The 20,737-nt window shown below is 46.1% G+C and overlaps 1 pseudogene; it reads left to right on the top strand.

Moving 5' to 3' along the window:
* LOC119317109 overlaps window positions 1–14,740 on the top strand; it is a 31,750-nt pseudogene extending 17,010 nt beyond the window's left edge.
* Window positions 14,741–20,737: the final 5,997 nt, after the last annotated feature.

The following is a 20,737-nucleotide window of genomic DNA, read 5'->3' as shown; positions in this document are numbered from 1 at the left end:
AATTTAGGTGTTTCATATATTGTGTTAGCTAGCTAATTAATAGAGAGAAGTGTCCTCTCTTATGTCCCTGCTTGGTCGACTTACGTACTGTACATCGAGAGACCCTCGACACGCTAGCTAGTAAGAAAATGAAGGAAACCATTAAGTACAGAAGTTTGTCATGCATACCGAGAGAAGTGATCGATCGACCTCTCCTTCTCCGAGAGATTGGTCGAACAACAAGTTGTCGTATCATCTATCCGACGCTACTGGCTACATACATATACAATATGTAAGATCTCTTACAATCCCCTAGCATTTGAAATCAACTTCCACATGGTATTCTCCGGCTTTATTGATGACGTGGTCAAGAAAGAATCCCGCCAATTTCTCTTGAATTGCTTTCATGCGATCTTGTAGTAGGAGTTCATTCCGCATCTGCCACGTCTAATTTGAAGAAGGGGGTTAATACATATATGAATGAAACTCAACAGAAATGATGGTGTAATAAAATGAAATTGTGAATATTATTGCTTACGCACTTCATATTGTCTTTTAGAGTAGCCCCGCTTATTTTTTAAAGTCGCGTTGTGGATGAACTCTCACACGTAGTATCCACAGAAATAATTCCATTCTTCCTGCCACAAGCACTTTACGAGAAATAGAGGTCAATCAAACTGATAATGAAGCATATAAATGGCATTGATGAAAGTATAGCTATAGAATCAACGTGAGATGCGCGCAACTAGCTAGCTAGTAGTACTTACTTTCGGGTATGTATATCGCAGCTCCTTCGGCAGTCCCGGAGCTTCTGCGGTGAACTGTTTCGAAACCCTGCAAGACAAAGAAAATAATTATTATTACTTGAGATATCAGGAAACAAAAAGTTGCCGATATGGTGCGATAATGATCGATTCAACTTACTTGTTGATCAATTTAGTCATGTCCGCATAGGTTTCGGGATCTTTTCGTCTCGAGTCTAAGACGGTTACTAGTCCCCGCTCAAGCTTAATCTCCAGAAGAACATAGTGAAAGCTGTGCACGCATGCATAACTCATCAAATACATTACTATAACCTCGCTCGAGTAATAAGGGAAACCGAATATGCACATGACAGTAACACTCACTTGAAGTTGTAAGGAAAGAGTATTAAATCTTTGTTTTGATTTTTGATCAACGATTGTAGCAAGTTGCCTCGGCCTCTTCGGCCTACTTTTTAACCTGAAATTCATCTATGATATTTGTGTTAATGAACCCAATATCATACATTTCTTGTTTTTTGCACTCGACGATCTTCAATCTGCATAATATAGTAAGGATAATTAATTATAAATACATTGCAATGAAAGAGCCGAGCTATATATAGAGACTTAATGACAGATATAGTACTTACAGACAGTAGCAAAAGACCATTAATTTATTGAGGGTGTCGGTGTCAAAACCGGCGGATCTCGGGTAGGGAGTCCCGAACTGTGCGTCTAGGCGGATGGTAACAGGAGACAAGGGACACGATGTTTTTACCCAGGTTCGGGCCCTCTCGGTGGAGGTAAAACCCTACACCTGCTTGATTAATATTTATGATATGGGTAGTACAAGAGTTGATCTACCACGAGATCAGAGAGGCTAAACCCTAGAAGCTAGCCTATGGTATGATTGTTGTTCTACGGACTAAAACTCTCCGGTTTATATAGACACCGGAGAGGGCTAGGGTTACACAGAGTCGGTTACAATGGAAGGAGATCTTCATATCGTATCGCCAAGCTTGCCTTCCACGCCAAGGAAAGTCCCATCCGGACACGGGACGAAGTCTTCAATCTTGTATCTTCATAGTCCGGGAGTCCGGCCAAAGGTCATAGTCCGGCCATCCGGACACCCCCTAATCCAGGACTCCCTCAGTAGCCCCCGAACCAGGCTTCAATGACGATTAATCCAGCGTGCAAGTTTGTCTTCGGCATTGCAAGGCGGGTTCACCTCCAAATTCCATGTACCTCTCGAATAGTGTCCGGCTTTGAGTGTGTGCTGCTCTCCTCGACTTCTGTGCCCAATAATGACCATCTTCCACGTGTCAAACGAATGTGAAAAGCCAGGGGGTTTTCTCATTTACCCCCTAGTCGCGTTAATGAGCCGCCCATAAAAGAGATGGGGATTTAGATCCAATTCACACCACCTTCCCTCCGCGAGTATCCATCAGAGCGCTTTCGACAGAGATCCATTCCACCATGGCCGGTCGGAGCAGCTCCTCCTCTCGCCTCTCCAGCCCTCGGCTTGTATATTGGGAGCGGTGTTCCGTCCTGCATAGCAAGCTAGTAGTGCTTCAGTCCAAGGGGCTCCTCCCCCCAGCATACATGGTCCCAGTTCGAGCCGGGATTGCCACTTATATCGGCGGAGAGCAGGCGGAGAGCATCCCCAATCCCTCGCAAGGAGAGCGGGTATGCCTAGTCCCTTATTTAATAAGAGGACTCGGATTTCCAATTCATCCGTTTCTCCGAGGGCTGCTGGAGTTCTACGGCCTCCAGCTACACAACCTCACGCCTGCCTCCATTCTGCATGTTGTGGGCTTCCTGGCCCTCTGCGAGCTGTTTTTGGGCATCGAGGCCCATTTCGCGCTGTGGAGGAGGTTGTTTTGTCTTGTGCCCCGCTCTCAGGAGGGGTCAATTTATCAAGTGGGCAGAGCCGAACTATGGCGCATCGCCGGGATCGGATATCTATCCGGTACCCCAAAGAAGGTGTTCGAGGACTGGCCTTCGGAATGGTTTTATATGGATGATGTCCCCCTGCCGGACCCTGTACGGATCGGCCTTCCTGAGTTTAATAATGCTCCATTGAAGAAACGCCTGAGCTGGCGCCCACGAAACTCTCAGAGGGAAACTGATAGGGACGTCCTTTACCTAATGAGCCGGATAAGATTGTTGGCTCATTCCGGATTGACCATGATCGAGGTCATGGCCACATGCATTACGCGGGGGGTGCAGCCGCTTCTGTACAGAGGCCACCCCATGTGGGATTTCAATGGGGAGGACGACGCCACCCGGTGCGGTCGCAAGGGGCCGGATTCGGCTGCCACTCTAGCGAAGATCTTATCCGCTTTGTACAAGGGAGAAGAAGAGGAATTCCTCCGTGTCAACTCACGGGTCGGATTCTCTATGTATAGTCCTCCAAGCTGGGTGAGCGAATATTTTCACTTATCTACCCGCTTTCGAAATTCCCATAATTGAGTACTTAGCCTGGTGATGTTAACGCAGGAGCTGCGCCAGAGTATGAAGGACATAAACAGCCCTCCTCCGCAACCCGAGGACCCCGAACGGTCCCTCGATCCGGATTCCCAGGAGGACCCGGACTTATGTGTGGAGTTAATTGATGGGGTGTTTCATCAATTGAGTAAGGACAACACCTTAGTGGCCATTATGGCCGACTATCCCGGACTACTTCCAGCCTCAAAGGTAACCGAGACCGAAGTCCCAATACTTTCAAGGAGATCCATCCATGCCTTATTTTGAATGCTGTAAACTAATAGTGTTTCATTTCACAGGGGAAATCCTCAAGGCGGAAGGCCGAGCCCGCGGTGGGCAGCCAACAAGGGCCGCTGAAGCCAGGCGGGCCAAAAAGAAGTGCGGACCAGATCGAGATTCCGACGCAATGGTACGGCGTGCGAATTTAACGCCTAGGGTTTATGCCCTCATGTCATACTAACGCTCATGCTCTTTTTAGGAAGAAGAGAGCCTGCCGGACTATATCCACCCGCCAGGCTTCAAGGCCGGGTCCGGAAGCGGAGGCGGACACGGAGCGCGCCCCGGGCGTTCCTCCGACAAAGGATGCAGACGGGCTATCTGCCACCAATTCAGAGGTGGAGAGTGCCATGAACCACAGGCATCGCCGGACTGTTCTTCGTGACGCATGTTTTTTCCCAGAGGTGTTGGACGCCATTAATACGGGAGATGCGTACCTCCGTGCCACCCAAAATGGTCTAGCCAGAGCCACAGAGCAGTATGTAAAAGACATACGGGTGAGTAAAATTGAAGGTTATATATGCCAGTAGCCCCCGAGACTTGAAACAGTTAAGATAACTGTTTTAAGGATCATATGTGATGTAGGGTCTTACAAAGAAGAACACGCATCTGTCCCAGGAGCTGGAAGAGTGCAAGGCCCAACTCGAGGCCGCACTGGCCGATTCAGATAATGCCAAGGGGACCCCCTCAGGTAATATATTCTTCGAAAGACAATTCCGTTGTGAAGTGCGGCATGTGCGCAACTCTGACGATAATAGTGCAGATGGGGCCGGAGTAAATCCAGACAAGCAACAACTCCTACGCCAACTAAAGGCTGGCGAGAGCGTGCTGACGAGGGTGAGGCAAGAGAAGAACAAACTTCAAGACGCCAATACCCAGCTGGGCGAGGAACTAAAGGATGTTCGTATTCAGCTGTTTGCTTCCGTAAAGGAGAATCGGCGACTTCAACGCGGCATTTTTAGTAAGTGCTTGAATGAATCTTCGAAAAAAGAATTCGGCGAGGAAGTCGATTGACAGAGCTATGTCTGTAGGTCTGCTGACAGGTCATCCTGCGGAGGAAATGCTCGGTTCAATGGGGGACCTTCTTCCCGAGCTGTTGCAACTGCACAAACGAGTTCAGCAGGCAATGCAGGGCGTCGTCCAGGCTATGTGGCCATCCCTCTCCATGCCCGAAGGCCTTGGGGAGCTTGCAAAGAAGCTGGAGGGAGTGCGGCAGCGCTTCCGGTTGTGGAAGATATCAGCCTGCCGTCAAGGTGTCAGGGAGGCCTGGGCCATGGTGAAGACTCGGTACACGAAGGCTGACCCGAACCACATGGCCGAGGTCGGCCCTATGGGTCCTGAGGGAAAGGAGATCCCTGTCAGCTTAGTATATGGCCAGGTAGAGCTGACTGCAAAGTATTCCCAACAGGACTGTAAATTAGACCACCTGTTGGATGGTATTGAAGAAGAATATACTGAGTCGGATTGACTCTGTAATTTAAAATGACATAAAAAATGCCTTCTAGCCGGATTGTAGATCGTTTGTCATTGCGGACCTTTTCGCTTCGACCTCTGGACCCTATAGTCCGGAGTGTGTCCGAATACCCTCTCGATTATGTAAGAACCGGGGCACGCATGGAGACAAGGCGTAGGGGTCATAGTTGCTTTAGCAGACAAGTACCCAACTAGTTATGTTATATTACATGGTTAGTAAGAAACATCTTCCAGGGAGAATAGTTCCGTTAGGGGTTCCTTTCCCTGGGAGGCATGCCCTAAAGTGCATGTCCGAATTGCTAAAAAGAGCAGAAAAGCATCTGGGGGCAGATAGATAAACAAGAAAAAAAATCATCTTCTAGTTCACCGACCGAATATTCCCTTAAGAACGCTAGCTTTCGGCTTCACCCAGTCTGAGGCACACATCCGGCTGACCCGGCAGTAACAATCGCAGAGGTGCTCCCTTTACCACCTAGCCGAACGAACGGGAACTTAGGGGTAAGCACAGGAGCCAGGCAACCCAGCTTGGCCAAAACTTAAGTCATATCGATGCATATAATGGTGTATAAAAGGTTCATGCGGAAGTGTCACACATGTTTTGGGCATGAGGCCCGTTTATATAAACTTCTGATAAAGAAGCCCCCAGGTATGATGAGCGCGGGTGGCGCGTCAAATATGTGCGAACAATGCGCAGGCAAGCCCCTAAGGGCTTGGGAGAAAAAAGGTAGAGGGAAGGAGAGAAATGCCAGACAGCTAATGTGAAAAAAATAAAAAAAAGGACAGAGGAAGGAGACGAACACGGAGTCCAGCGCTAGGCGTAGAATCTTCGTAGGCGTGCTGCGTTCCATGGGTTCGGCTCGAGTCGGTTGTCTGATGCGTTTCGCAGACGGTACGCTCCACCGGTCAGTACTTGGTCGATTATGAAGGGACCCTCCCATTTGGGCTTAAGTTTGTCCTTTTTCTTGTCCGGCAGGCGTAGAACTAGTTCGCCAATGTTATAAGTTTTGGCCCGTACTTCTCTGCTTTGATATCTTCGAGCCTGCTGTTGATAGAATGCGGAACGGGATTTTGCCACGTCGCGCTCCTCCTCCAATGCGTCCAAGCTGTCCTGCCGATCGAGCTCGGCTTCTCTTTCTTCGTACATGCGCACTCGAGGTGAGTCATGAATTATGTCGCAGGGCAGAACTGCCTCTGCGCCGTATACCATAAAAAATGGTGTGAATCCGGTAGTGCGATTCGGCGTGGTCCGCAGCCCCCAGAGTACAGAGTCAAGCTCCTCTACCCAGTGCATGTTGGATTCCTTGAGGGATCGCACTAGTCTGGGTTTGATGCCGCTCATGATAAGACCGTTGGCTCGTTCGACTTGACCGTTAGTTTGTGGGTGATAGACTGAAGCGTAGTCGAGCTTGATGCCCATGTTTTTGCACCAGAGTTTAACTTCGTCGGCCGTAAAGTTTCTGCCGTTGTCAGTTATGATGCTGTGGGGGACGCCGTAACGGTGTACAACCCCGGATATGAAGTCTATCACCGGTCCGGATTCGGCCGTCTTTACAGGCTTGGCCTCTATCCATTTGGTCAATTTGTCCACCATGACCAGTAGATATTTTTTCTTATGGGTTCCTCCTTTAAGGGGTCCAACCATGTCAAGCCCCCAAACCGCAAAAGGCCAGGTAATGGGTATGGTTTGTAGGGCGGTAGGCGGCATGTGGCTTTGATTAGCGAATAATTGGCAACCGACGCATCGCTGCACTAAGTCCTGAGCGTCTACCCGGGCCGTCGGCCAATAAAATCCGGTACGGAAGGCCTTGCTTACAAGGGCCCGGGCTGCGACGTGGTGCCCGCCGAGTCCGGCATGAATTTCAGCCAGAAGATTTCGCCTTCTTCTTCGAAGATACACCTTTGAAGGACTCCGGTTGTGCTTTTCTTATAAAGCTCTCCCTCGTGGACTTTGTAGGCTTTAGATCGCCGCACTATGCAGCGGGCCTCGTTTTGGTCCTCGGGAAGTTCCTGCCTAGTTAGGTAGGCTAGGAATGGTTCTGTCCACGGGACAATGACTGCCATTATTGTGTGGGCTGACGGTGTTGTTTCGTTGAGGGGCAGTGTGGTTGTGTCCGGGCTGTTGTTTCCGGACTCCCCCTCCCATGATACGGATGGCTTGAAAAGCCTCTCTAGGAAGATGTTGGGAGGGACGGCAGCGCGCTTTGCGCCGATGCGTGCCAACACGTCTGCTGCCTGGTTGTTCTCCCGGGCTATATGGTGAAATTCGAGCCCCTCAAAGCGAGCTGACATCTTTAAGACGGCGTTGCGATAAGCTACCATTTTCGGATCCTTGGCGTCAAAGTCTCCATTTGTTTGGGATACCGCGAGGTTTGAATCCCCGCGGACCTCTAAGTGCTGAATGCCTATGGAGACTGCTATCCGGAGACCATGTAGAAGGGCCTCGTATTCGGCTGTGTTGTTGGAGTCCGTGTACATTATCTGAAGTACGTACTGGACTGTATCTCCTGTAGGGGACGTCAGAACGAGGCCAGCCCCCAGGCCAGCCAACATTTTGGAGCCGTTGAAGTGCATGATCCAGTTCGAATATGCGCCGTACTCTTTAGGGAGCTCGGCTTCGGTCCATTCGGCGATGAAGTCAGCCAAAACCTGCGATTTGATAGCTCGCCGTGGCTTGTAAGTTATATCGAACGGGAGGAGCTCAATGGCCCATTTGGCAATCCGACCCGTTGCATCGCGGTTGTTTATAATATCATTAAGAGGTACTTCGGATGCCACTGTTATTGAACACTCTTGGAAATAGTGTCGCAGCTTCCGGGATGCCATGAACATCGCGTATGCTATCTTTTGATAATGCGGGTACCGTGACTTGCATGGAGTTAGGACTGTGGATACGTAGTAAACTGGTTTTTGGAGAGGGAACTTGTGTCCGTCCGTTTCTCGTTCGACAACGAGCACCGCGCTTACAACTTGATGGGTTGTCGCGATGTATAATAGCATTGGTTCGCCCGTGTTGGACCTTTCCTACTGTTATTATCTTCATCGGCTTCCAAGGCAAATGAAATATATGACTTCCCTCTGCCACCTCTACACTCATGGATGTCAGGCGTTGAAGAGCATGCCTCTAGGACTTCAAAATCTCACTAAGCTGCAGACACTCACAGTTTTTGTAGCAGGAGTTCCTGGCCTTGATTGCAGTGATGTTGGAGAGCTGCAACATTTGAACCTCGGTGGTCATCTAGAGCTACGCCAGGTAGAGAATGTTAAAGAAGCAGAGGCAAAATTGGCGAATCTTGGAAACAAGAAGAACCTCAGTGAATTGACATTAAGATGGACTAAGGTTGGTAATAGCAAGGTGCTCGACAAGTTCGAACCTCATGGTGGGCTGCAGGTTCTGAAGATATATTCCTATGGAGGAGAGTGCATGTGTATGTTGCAAAACATGGTTGAGATCCATCTTTTTAATTGTGAAAGATTGCGATTTTTGTTCAGATATAGTTCAATCTTCACTTTTCCAAAACTAAAGATGCTTATGCTAGAACATCTGTTGGGTTTTGAGGGATGGTGGGAAATAAATGAGAGGCAAGAAGAACAGACAATATTTCCTGTGCTTGAGAAGTTGTTTATTAGTTGTTGTGGAAAGTTGGTAGCATTGCCTGAAGCACCCTTGTTGCAAGGACCTTGTGGTGAAGGTGGTTATACATTGGTACGCTCAGCGTTTCCGGCCCTAAAGGTGCTCAAAATGAAAAACTTGGAGAGCTTTCAGAGATGGGATGCAGTCGAAGAGACTCTAGGAGAACAGATATTGTTTCCTCGGCTTGAGAAACTATCGGTTAAGGACTGCCCACAACTGATAGATTTACCTGAAGCACCATTGCTTCAAGAACCATGTAGTGAAGGTGGTTATAGATTGGTACGTTCAGCCTTTCCTGCCTTAAAGGTGCTCAAAATGAAACAGTTGGGGAGTTTTCATAGATGGAATGCAGTTGAAGGTACATTGTTTCCTCAGCTTGCGAAACTTTCAGTCTAGAAATGCCCAAAACTAGTGGTGTTGCGTGAAGCACCAAAGCTCAGTTTATTAGAAATTGAAGATGGCAAGCAAGATATCTTCCACTGTGTAGACAGGTATTTGCCTTTATTGACCAATCTGACACTAATGCTAGAAGACACAGAAATAACATCAGAGGCTGAATGCACTTCACTTGTACCGGTTGACAGCAAGGAGAAATGGAACCAGAAATCCCCTCTCACAATTATGAAGCTAAGATGCTGCAACTCATTCTTTCGAGCAGGTGCACTAGAGCCATGGGACTATTTTGTACATCTTGGAGAGCTGGTAATTAAAAGATGCGATGTGCTCGTCCACTGGCCGGAGAAAGCGTTCCAAAGCTTGGTATCCTTAAGGCGATTGAAGATTACAAACTGCCATTATCTGACTGGGTATGTAGAAGCTCCTCTTGAGCCATCGGCATCTGGAAGGAGTCGACACCTGCCATATCTTGAGACTCTTGATTTACAGTATTGTGTAAGTTTGGTAGAGATGTTCAACATTCCGGTATCTCTCAAGAGCATGACGATTGGGTCGTGCCCTAAACTTGAGTCAATATTCGGCAAGCAGCAAGGCATGTCAGATGTAGTACAAGGATCTTCTAGCAGTGAGGCAATCATGCCTGCAGCTGTATCAGAGTTGCCGTCCTCACCCATGAGTCACTTTTATCCATGCCTAGAATTGCTAAGTTTAATTGGATGTGGAAGCTTAGAAACGTTTCTAAATCTTCCTCTATCCTTAAAGACCTTAGAAATTGATCGTTGCAGTAGTATTCAAGTCCTATCATGTCAGCCGGGCGGGCTCCAGAAACCACAAGTCACAACTTCCATAAGCAGAAGTCCTACCATGCCACAACCACCACCACCAGCAGCAACAACTGCAAGAGAGCATTTACTTCCTCCCCATCTCGAATATCTAGCAATACGGGAATGCGGTGGCATGTTGGGGGGGGGGGGACCCTCTGTCTACCTGCGCCCCTCAAGGTACTGCGCATTATGGGCAATAGTGGGCTGACATCGCTGGAGTGTCTGTTAGGAGAGCACCCCCCGTCGCTGGAAGTCCATCGTCTTGAAAGATGCAGTACCATGGCATCCCTGCCGAATGAGCCGCAAGTATACAGGTCTCTTGTGACACCCCAAAATTTTAGTCTTGTTTTATTAATTAGAATTTTTCCTAGAAACTAAAACTTTTATTTTCTATATTTCCTTCTGATTTCGGACCCACTCTTTTCTTTATTATTATGGAGTTTTTACCCCAAGTGAAAACCTTTCAATCATTGTTGGACTTATTTTTCCTCTCAAGTAAAACAATTCTTTTATCAGTGGGATTATTTGCATAATTATTTTTCCCTGATGCCTTATTTCTTTAAAAATGATTTTTTAAGCTTCAGGGCCTCTTTTGCACTACAACCATTTGATAAATTTATTTAAAAATTCCACCAAAAATTGGAGATGTCATGTGATGTTTTTGAAACACTTTTATGCAAAAATATATTTCATTACTTGGATATCTTGAGTTCTACACCAAGTTTTCAAATCTGGTCCAGTGGGCAGTTTTGCACTACAACCTATTTAAATATTTCTTTAAAACTTCTACCAAAATTTTGGGATGTCAACAGGAGTATATTAATCAACTTTTTGCAAAAACCCAGTGATGTCCTTTGAAAGATTTGAGTGAACCATCCTCATCTTCATTCTGGTCCAACTTGATGAATTGTACTACAGCTATATTTTGACTTGCTCCTGTTGCTGTGATTTCTTTTCCTACTTGTAGCCCTCCCTGCTAAAACCTTAAGTCCAAGAGGTTGGACTCATTGGAGTAATTCTAGTTCTTGCAATCATGCCCTGTTCTTTCTGTCCAAATCTGAAGATTTGCAAAACTTGCACTAGCAAGTTTCTTCTTTTGCCCAAATGACCTTACCACTCTCTTTTGCACCCAAAGAGACACTAGCATCCACTCCAAGAACTGCCTAGGTGCCTGTGGCATTTTGTCGAACACCTTATGGGCATGATCAATTTTGACATGATCTTTGTTTTGCACTGAGACCTTGCACCTCTTGGAAACCTAACCTGTCCACTAAGCCTCTAGATGACTTTAACCTAGGTCTGTTAAACCCCAACATCACCCAAGACCTCTAGCATGTCCTGGCATTTTGTCGAGCACGTCCCGTGCATGCTCTGGGCGCGAGCAGAGCACGCGTTTTGCACATGCCGCGCCCGAGCCGCCGTGTCGCGCCCCTGGTTTTGCCCACACTGCAGTGCCGCGCCACGCACTCCCCCTCTCACCAGAACACGCCAAGCAGCCCCTCGCCACGTCTCCGGCAAGCCAGGAGTTAGCCGCCACGGCCGCCCGACAGCCCCTGCTCAGGTCGGCGCCGCCCGAGCCTCTCCCGCTCGCCACCTGTCCCTGGAGAAGCTCAGACTCATCCACAAGAGCGTCCTCTAGCTCTTGTCTCCGCCACGTCGCCCTGACCGCTACGGAGCGGCGGTTCGCCGGCGCCCTTATCCTCGGCCGCGGAACCGCCATGGATGCGCTATAAATAGGACCCCCCGAGCTCGTCCAGGACTCAAGCAACCTCTCTCACTCCCTCACCGATCCGCTCGTAGCAGTAGGAAGACCAGAGGGGTCGTCTTCCTCATCTCCGGCAATCACAGCCGCCGCCACTGTCTCGGTCACTCCGGCGCCACCAGGGCCTCCCCCTCTCCACTCTCTTCACCAGGAGCTCCCTCTCCCCCTCGTGAGTCCACCCCCCTGCTCAATTTTGATCGGGACTCGCCACGGGAGAAAACCCACTCTGCCCGACGGCCACCGTCCGCTGCGGAGCTCGCCGCCGGCAGCTCCGTCCACCTCAGAGACCAAAGCGACTACCGAAGTGACCGCCTTGACCCCCTGAGCCCACGAATGGCCTCGGTTTCCCGAACGGTGCCGCCGTTCGCCGGCGAGCATCGCCGGAGTCCCGCCTCCGTTCGGGCAGAGGAAGAGGAGGGAGGAAAGACCAGTCAAACCTGACCAGTGGGCCAGGCGGGCCCACTGTCAGTGACTCACGCGCCATCCACGCTGGAGTAAGTGGAAGCGTAAATTCAAAATACGCCTCCGACGTGGTCAGTTCGAATCGTTTTTCCTTTTTCTGTTTTATTTTCTCTTAAAAACAGATTTTGACCACAACTTTGACTGCCTATAACTTTTTAATGATATCTCCAAATGAATTGATTCTTTTTCCTACCTCTCTCAAATTTAATCTAGTTTATTTTAAGATTTATTTGAAAAAATTTCAAAAAACTTTTTGTGCTGTTTTGAAATTGTGTGTTGATTCAAATTTATTTAAAATAGGACCTTGGAGAGAAAGAAGCAAACTTTCAAAAAGTTTTGGAGTGCACCCTGCCTTTCCACACCTTGAAGACAAGCATTCTGAACCCTGGCATAATATTTTGCATGCGTTGTTTGACACGATCATGACACCACCTCAATACGCAGAACTTGTTATTTTATGTGGTGATATGATCATTTGCATGAATGCTTATTGGAAATTTCCTTGCTGTTGGAAATGGACATGCTTGTGATAATGATCATCCTCGTATGCCTTTCGTGCCTACCGAAAGGAAAACAGGAAAGTCTCTGTCTTGGTAGACCCGAGCTTGTCCCTAGTTCCTCGTCGAGGCGAGTGTGTCCGGCATGGCATGAGGGGTATGATGAGTGGTGATTCTGTCTGTTGGATGAATTATATTCGTTATGCTAATCATGCAGGGAATACTTAAAACCTCCTGAGTCGACAATAGATCGAGTCCTGTTCCAGTAACCCCCATACTTGTTTCGTACTACCACTTGTCTCTACAACAAGTAGAGTACGGTTCAGTAAGTCGTCAACCCCTTTCTAGCACACACCATACAGAGAGGCCATGGTGGAAGATACCGGTTGTAGCTGGTAGGCAGGCCATCTGGTTCGGGGGCATGGGTGTTTCCGGTTAAGACCGAGAGGGGAGGCCACCCCTTAGAGCGTGCGATATAAATTTGATCCAATGCTACGCGAGGTTGTAGCCTCCCCACTTAGATTTTTGCTTAACAAGTGTCGTGGGTGACTCCAGACACCGGTAAGTTAAGCTGGTGTGTGCAAGTTAGGTGTGTTTTCAACCAAAAGGCCATAGACGGAATTAGTCCCGATGGACTAAAGGAATCCGTTACTCGCGGGTAAAGAGTACACCCTCTGCAGAGATTAAACCTATTCGAATAGCCGTGTCCATGGTTAAGGACTACAGTCTGGGATGGGTCAAGTGTCGGTCTTAGTGTCAGTCTTCGGAGGAGAAACTGTTAAACCAGAACTGGGATCACGACTTGAGACTTGTGATGATTATGATTATTATTTTGTTGTGGACTAACCCGTTATATTATTGGCATTATCGAATATCCCTGGGATGGTTCTACCTCCTGGATATTCACTGTGATTATTTATAAGCCCTTTATGTGGTGTCGCTGAGACGCCCGACTGTGGCATGCTTGTTATTTATTTACCTTATAAGCCCTTTATGTGGTGTTGCTGAGACGTCCGACTGTGGCATGGTTGTTATTTATTTACTTTATAAGCCCTTTATGTGGTGTCGCTGAGACGCCCGACCGTGGCATGCTTGTTATTTATTTTACTTATAAGCCCTTTATGTGGTGTCGCTCAGACACCCGACTGAGGCATGTTTATTTTTTTACCATCAATTCGAGATGTCGCTTCAGACATTCGAATGGTACATTTTATTCCTACTCTGTCATTACGTATTCATTGTTACATATTAATAACCTGCTTGCATGCATCAAGGATTTTATTTTTATGACTAACGTTGTGATCATAGAATATTTTTTTAAGCATGTTTATCGATTGTTATATTATACCTGTGTTCATAATGTTGGGGAGTACATTCAAAGTACTCACTGGCTTGTCCCTGGCTATTGTCTTGGCCAGATTTCTTGCGCGGAGAGGAGCGACCGTAATGACAGCCCCGGAACCTACGCAATGGTGATAGCAGCCTCGCGAAGATAGGAGTTAACCTGGTCAGCTGTTCTTGTGGGAAATGGAGTCCCATAGACACTGATGATCCACAAACCGCTTCCGCCTTCAACCACTAGAAACCATTTGTTGTACTCACAGACCAGAATGGTCTTGTACTGCATATTTTATATTTTGCTTGGAATTTCTGTATCAAGTTGGTGCCTCATCAGCTAACAGTAATCCTGGGGCTGATGAGCACAAGGGTCATTTTCTGGAAATTAATACCCGGAAAACCGGTCGCGACATCTCTCGGGTATCTTGAAATTAGAGGCTGCCCTGCTATAAAGAAGCTCCCAAGATGCCTGCAGCAGCAGCAGCATCAACTGACCAGCATCTACAAACGACTAGATGCCCGTTATGAAGGTATGCTTGCAGTATGTCCTTCTATCTTTGCCACATTTAAAAAACAGATGCAGCCATCCATTCCATCCCTTGTACCATGTCAACACGTTTGCAAAAGTTTCTTCTCCATTATTTGAATGCCATTGTGCTATACAAGTTTTTTTCTCACATCGCTTGTGGTATGTGCAGTAACTGAATTCAAACCATTGAAACCGAAGACATGGAAGGAAATACCGAGGCTAGTCCGTGAGCGGAGGCAGGCCTGCCGGAGCTGAAGGTCATTCAGCTTCTATTTCTATGACAGGCCTGATCCCTGATTGTTGCTCTGCTCTGCTAGGGGAATGGCCTGTGATTGCTTCTACAACTGAACTGTGCCGCAGTCGCTCTCTATCGAGAACTGTCGGAGCCTGCGGTGTAGGGCGACTACTGCTTGGCGTCGAGTCGAGCATCTCTGAACCAACATCCTAGGCTGAGACGATCTCATCTTGATCTGGTTTTCTCCTGCCCAGTCAAGCGAGGAAACACAGTGAAGAAACAACGTAGAAAGGGCATGGTAGTTTATTTTATTTTGCTTTAGGAATTGTACCGATTTATGTCATGATTGTTATCTGCTCCGTTAAACTCGCCTTTTATCTTGTTATTAAAGATTCAGATAATTGCCAGGTTTAGTAGCAGCTGGGGTACTTGTAATGTGAGCTATATATATCTAGTTTCAGCCTCGTTGCTTTAGTTCAGAAGACGATGGCTTTTAACTTGTCCAGATGGTGCTACAGTAGTATTTAAACTGTGATTTGTTTATTTGCTCCGGTGCCTTTTCCAGATCAAGTACGAGCTGGGAAAGGCTCAGGTGGTGTGTGAGCTTGCTTGACGCGAAGTTTTACACAGTTAAGCAGCAGTTTGATGGTCTGTATGAGAGAGAGAGAGGCATTTCTCCTGGTATGTAACATGGTTGGTGTCAGTCAGGCCGGCGCTAGTTTAATGTGATGGCCTACTTGTATGCAGTTGAGAAATGAGAAACTTGTCAATAGAGACAGTTGCGCTGTTCTGGTGGTGCTGAAAACTCTGTATTTTTGCCTGTAGAGGAATGAATTTCAGTTTCAGAATTTGTCACCTACTAGTCCTATGTAGTACTCCCTCCGTCCCAAAATAAGTGACTCAAAAGTGAGTCAACTTTGTACTAAAGTTAGTACAAAGTTGACTCACTTTTGAGTCACTTATTTTGGGACGGAGGGAGTAGTATCTAGATTGAGTGTCGTTTAGTTAGATGAGAAGAAAGTATTGAGCTTTTTAACTTGTTCAGAACACAACACGTGCTATTTGAACTGTGTTTTTTTTTTTACCTGTTTCGATACTTGTATCTACGTATCAAGTAGTACAAGTTGGGGAAAGAAAAAGCTGTACATATCCGTGGACTGTTTGGTCCTGTCTAGCATCTGTCTGTCTGTACTAGTAAGTGATTTGTCCTTGGACATTTCCCCAGGTTTAGTAAGAGTTGGGATGTGTACTCACACTTGTGAGCTGCCTATGTTATCTAGTTTCAGCGGCATTATTTGGTTGACAAGACATTGATCAATTGGCCTTCAACTTGCCGACTAACTTTGCTGTACCACGGCAATGCTGGTTATTGGGGAGATAGATATTGGTGGTTTTTGAGCGGATGGATGCGGCACGCCGAATCATCCTTTAGCAGGAGGTAATAAAGATCCAACTTGTTGATAAACTTTGCTGTCTGTGATTTCTTCTGCACCGCCGTCGCTCTCAGTGGAGAATCATCGGGGCCTGCAGTGCACTGTGACTGCTTGGCGTCTGTGTCGACCATCGCTGAATCACATCCCAGGCCAGCCAAGACGATCTATCTGATCTGGATTTGGTTTGCTGCTTGTCGGTTGGGTGGATCAGCAGCATTTTAGTCTTCATTTTTGTCTGCCTGTTCCTCAATTTAGCCCAGAGACGGTCTGATATCTGAATAACTTGCTGGCTGCTTACGAGGGAGGACCCAAAAGAGCGGGCAAAGGATTCTTTTTAGTAGTATAATGTAAGATTTTGTGTCATTCGATTACTTTTGGCACAGCTTGAGTTGATAGTTTGCATCCTCGTCTTCTCAAGCATGAATTTACTCTTGGTGTGTTTCTTACTACGGAGTATGTTTCTTTTTACAGCCTGCCTCAGTTAGCGCTCTGCTTTTATAGGCTGGTGTTAGATCAGAGTCCTGTTTCTTAGTTATGCTGCACTAGCAGCTGGGAGGCGTGCATGCTGTGGTGGAATCAATATTGATTAAATCTTAAGCACGAATTCTTTTATATTTTTCTTATATTACCCAGAAATATATACTTTAGACCCTATTACATGTTGTGCCATGCATACCTATTAGTACTATTACATAATGCTTATGCTTGTAGATTGGCTAGATTTGCACATGTTTACTGAAGCTATTAGCATAACGGTGACCAGACTAGATTAATATTGCTTTTCAATTAATCAAAGTTAACCATCTTATCAATTAGTTTGTCATCAATAATGGTCTGGAAATATATTTGATCCTTTTTTACATGTGTGGAATCAGTGTTATCCTAATTGATGCAGGAAGGGGAAGTGGCAGGCACCACCTCACCTAGCTAGCATTGGCGAACTAGTGTACATGCTAATTTTAACATTAAGCATTGCGGTGGGTTGACATCACTAATATGAGTTCGAGCCATGGACCTTTTAGCCTTTTGAACATCACTACTCCCTCTCTCTCAGTTTATAGGGCGTGCGCGTACCCCTAAATCGTCAATTTGACCAACCTAATACAAGTCATATATTACAAAAAATATACCAATATAAACTTCAGATGTTCTATTTTCAAAAGATATAATTTTTGTGTTATATAGTTTATATTAGGGTGATAAAATTGGCAACCTAGATATACGCGTAGGACTTGTAAACTGAGACGGAGGAAGTAATATGAGTTGACATCACTAGTTGAAGCACTTCATTTTCAATTCCTATGATGAGAAACGGATCAATAAATCCCTGTTTGTAAGGACTTGATTTGTTTACAGCACCCTCTTTCGCTAGGCTATGTGGATAAGGTCTACACGAAAAAGATGCACATCCGTGTTAATCTCTCCGATTTTTGCTCTCCGGTGGTGCGAGTCCACACACCCCACCTCTCCTTTTGTCGAACTGGAGCTCGTGTCTATGCCAACAGGATGATGTGACGGCCACGTTGCAGTCAAAGCTGCATTGTTCAAATGAGTGGACCATTTGCACTTTGGCTGCTGGCGAGAACAGAAACGTGGCGTACAACCGCCAGGTCTGGGGAAGCATGTTGTGGCACCACGCTTAATGCCAATGAAGTCCGCTTGGATCTCTCCATGGCACCATTCATATATACAACCGGCATGTGCACTCCCCTGCACCATCTGCTGGATTTTGAATCTGCTTTCTTCCTATCAGTTTTTATTTTAGCCTCAATAAACTAGTGAGCTTGGCATTATTCAACCGGAACCTTACTCGGCACCGTTCAATATTTGAAACTTACGGGGCATTCAGCAAGGTCAGAAACGCGCTGGACAGGTTTGCAAATCTGTCCAACTTATACTCTTGTACTCTTGTATAAAGTTGCTTACTGTAGATAATTCAAGACAACTCATATAAGTTCTTGATATACTTGTACTCTTTGAGTGATGAAACGCGCCGGACTGTTGTCGGCATATCAAGTTCCTTTACTCTTGTATAAATTGGTTACTATTGTAGATAATTCAAGACAAATCGGTTTGCAAATGCAATTGCCCTTCTCAGCGGGAGACTCATTTCAAGTTGTTGCCATTCTTTTCATGTGAATTGACTTTCAACCTAACATAGTATTTTTCCATCAATTTGAGTTTGGCAAGGAATCATAAACGAAACATGCAATTAGGATGGTCACATGACTCAAAAGACGTGATAAACAGTTCTTCACTGGCTTGCTCAAGACATATCCCATACTCACAGTTTATTTATTTATTTCCTAAAAGGAGTATATATTTGGAGGAAAACAAATATACATGTATCCTCTCCCACCTAATCTATCTCCCAATGTTTGTCCTCAGCGCTATGAGTCCATCGGCCCCAACACTCCCTTTGTAGAGCTAGAACTCACGCCGATGCCACCATTTGACCTTGCAATGATGTTGAAGTCCAAGGTCACGGTCATGACAATCCATGCGTCGTTTCTGGATGAGGGGAGCAGAAAGATAGGCCACACAAAAGCCTAGTTTGTGGGTAGCCTCAGTGGAAGCATCGGGCTTTGTTGATATCCTGACGGAGGCAGCAACGCCAATGTGGTCTGCTTTGATCCCTCCAAGGGGTTGCCCAAGCTCTGTGACACTAGCAGTTCATGCTGTCGGCGTGTGTGAGACGTCTACCATCCTCACTCCGGCCTCCATTTCACCTATCGTGGTGTGTTTAGCGTGAGTAGTACTTTGTTATGTGTGTTCCTTCTCCATGTCCGTCCAGCCCATGTGTGTGTCCAGATTCCAGCGCTGCGATCTAAGGTCTGAACTCACACCATGGCCGAATCTCAGCTTCCCTATCTTGTTACTCCTCGTGTCACTCTTATTCATCGTTTCTCCTTTGAAAAAGTGTCACGTTTAATTTGTTCCTGGCGCTCTCTCGTTTCAGCTTTGATCCCTCCAAGGGGTTGCCCAAGCTCCGTGACATTAGCTGTTCATGCAGTCCATGTGTGCAAGACGTCAACCAGCCTCACCGTGGCCTCGACTTGCATGATCGTGTGAAAAAAGCCTGTTTCACTATGTTCCATTGTTCATTTAATTAGCTTTATTAAATTAACCTATGAGCTCAGTATTGTTTAGCGTGAAGCATACCGAGACGTTCAATAGTGTCGAGTTGTAACAAGAAGGTTCATGTTCCGGATGAGTTTCAATATCAAATATCTCAATTTCAGGTTCAGGTTCCGGATGACTTTCAAAGTCAAATATCTCAATTTATAGCATGTAGGATGGCACACACAATGTGTCTGTCATGGAGTGTTTAGCGTGAGTACTTTGTTATGTGTGTTCCTTCTTGGTGTCCAGATTCCAGCTCTGCGATCTAAGGCCTGTACTATCAGCTTCCCTATCTTGTTACACCTCGTGTCACTTTTGTTCTTCTTTTCTCCTTTGATAAAGGATCGCGTTTGTTCCTAGTCCTCTCTCATTTCATCCATGGATTGTTGATCTTGCTGACCTGAAAAAATGGATTTAAATACATCAACGATCATTGTCGATGTCTCATATGTTCTCCTACGTTCTGAGGAACGATCTACCTCCATTAATATCACAGAGATACCAATTACACCAGGCCTCTGCAACAACGCAATGTCGTGACGACATTATAGATGCACAGAACCGAAAGACAATAAGAAGAAGAAGAAGAAGAAGAGGAAGAAGAAGAAGAAGAAGAAGAAGAAGAAGAAGAAGAAGAAGAAGAAGAAGAAGAAGAAGAAGAAGAAGAAGAAGAATAGATCCCACTACAGTGATCAATTCCTTGTATCCGCAGCACGAACCACCACCTAGACAACACCCGAAGTCCCAGTTCTCCGAAAGCGACGCCTCCAAGAAGGAAACAACATATAAGCACCGTCATTACCGGATCCTAGATCTTAGGTTTTCACTCTGGAGAAAATCCATGCTCCCAAAACGATGCCTTCAACAAGGTCATGGCCAGACACAACCAATTAAAGCCAGACCTTGGATTTTCACCCTCAATGCTAAAACCTGTGAACTCTAGATGCTCATGTGTTTATTGACTATGGAATTTTTTTTGTGTTTGTTATTAGAGGCTACTTACGCGCCATTGCCATCTAGTTCTTCTTATTATAGTGCCATCGGTAGCTGAAATGCTGAACCATTGTAGTAGTGGTGGGCTTTGTTTCCTTTCATTTCAGTTTGACATCACACTGGATACTCGGCTTGGCTTTTATACAAGTTTAATTCCCTTCTCTAATGTCTAGTTCACTTTAACTTTTCTATTTGTATGATGATATTTTCAATTGGTTACCCTTGCATTCCTCAGGGAAAAGAACCAAGCCTCAAAGGGAATAAATACTTAATTGAAATGAGTTGATCCCCGTTTCACACATCTTCCATGAATCATGATTCACATCTTCCATAAATCATGGACTTGGAAGGGATCATTCAAGACAAACCTATTTGCCAATGCATATGTCGATCAACTACTCAGCCATTCAGGATCCTGAACATCCTTTTAATATGAGTACACTCCAATGGTCCAACCAAATACAATGCTTTTTTTTTGCTTTGTTTTAGGCAAGAACTCGGAAACTAAACATGCAAAATATGTTGGTCCGCATGATCACACAATGTTCACATGATC

Source organism: Triticum dicoccoides, chromosome 1B (assembly GCF_002162155.2).
Source record: "Triticum dicoccoides isolate Atlit2015 ecotype Zavitan chromosome 1B, WEW_v2.0, whole genome shotgun sequence".
NCBI classification, from domain to species: domain Eukaryota; kingdom Viridiplantae; phylum Streptophyta; class Magnoliopsida; order Poales; family Poaceae; genus Triticum; species Triticum dicoccoides.
This window is presented reverse-complemented; position numbering and strand designations above follow the sequence as displayed.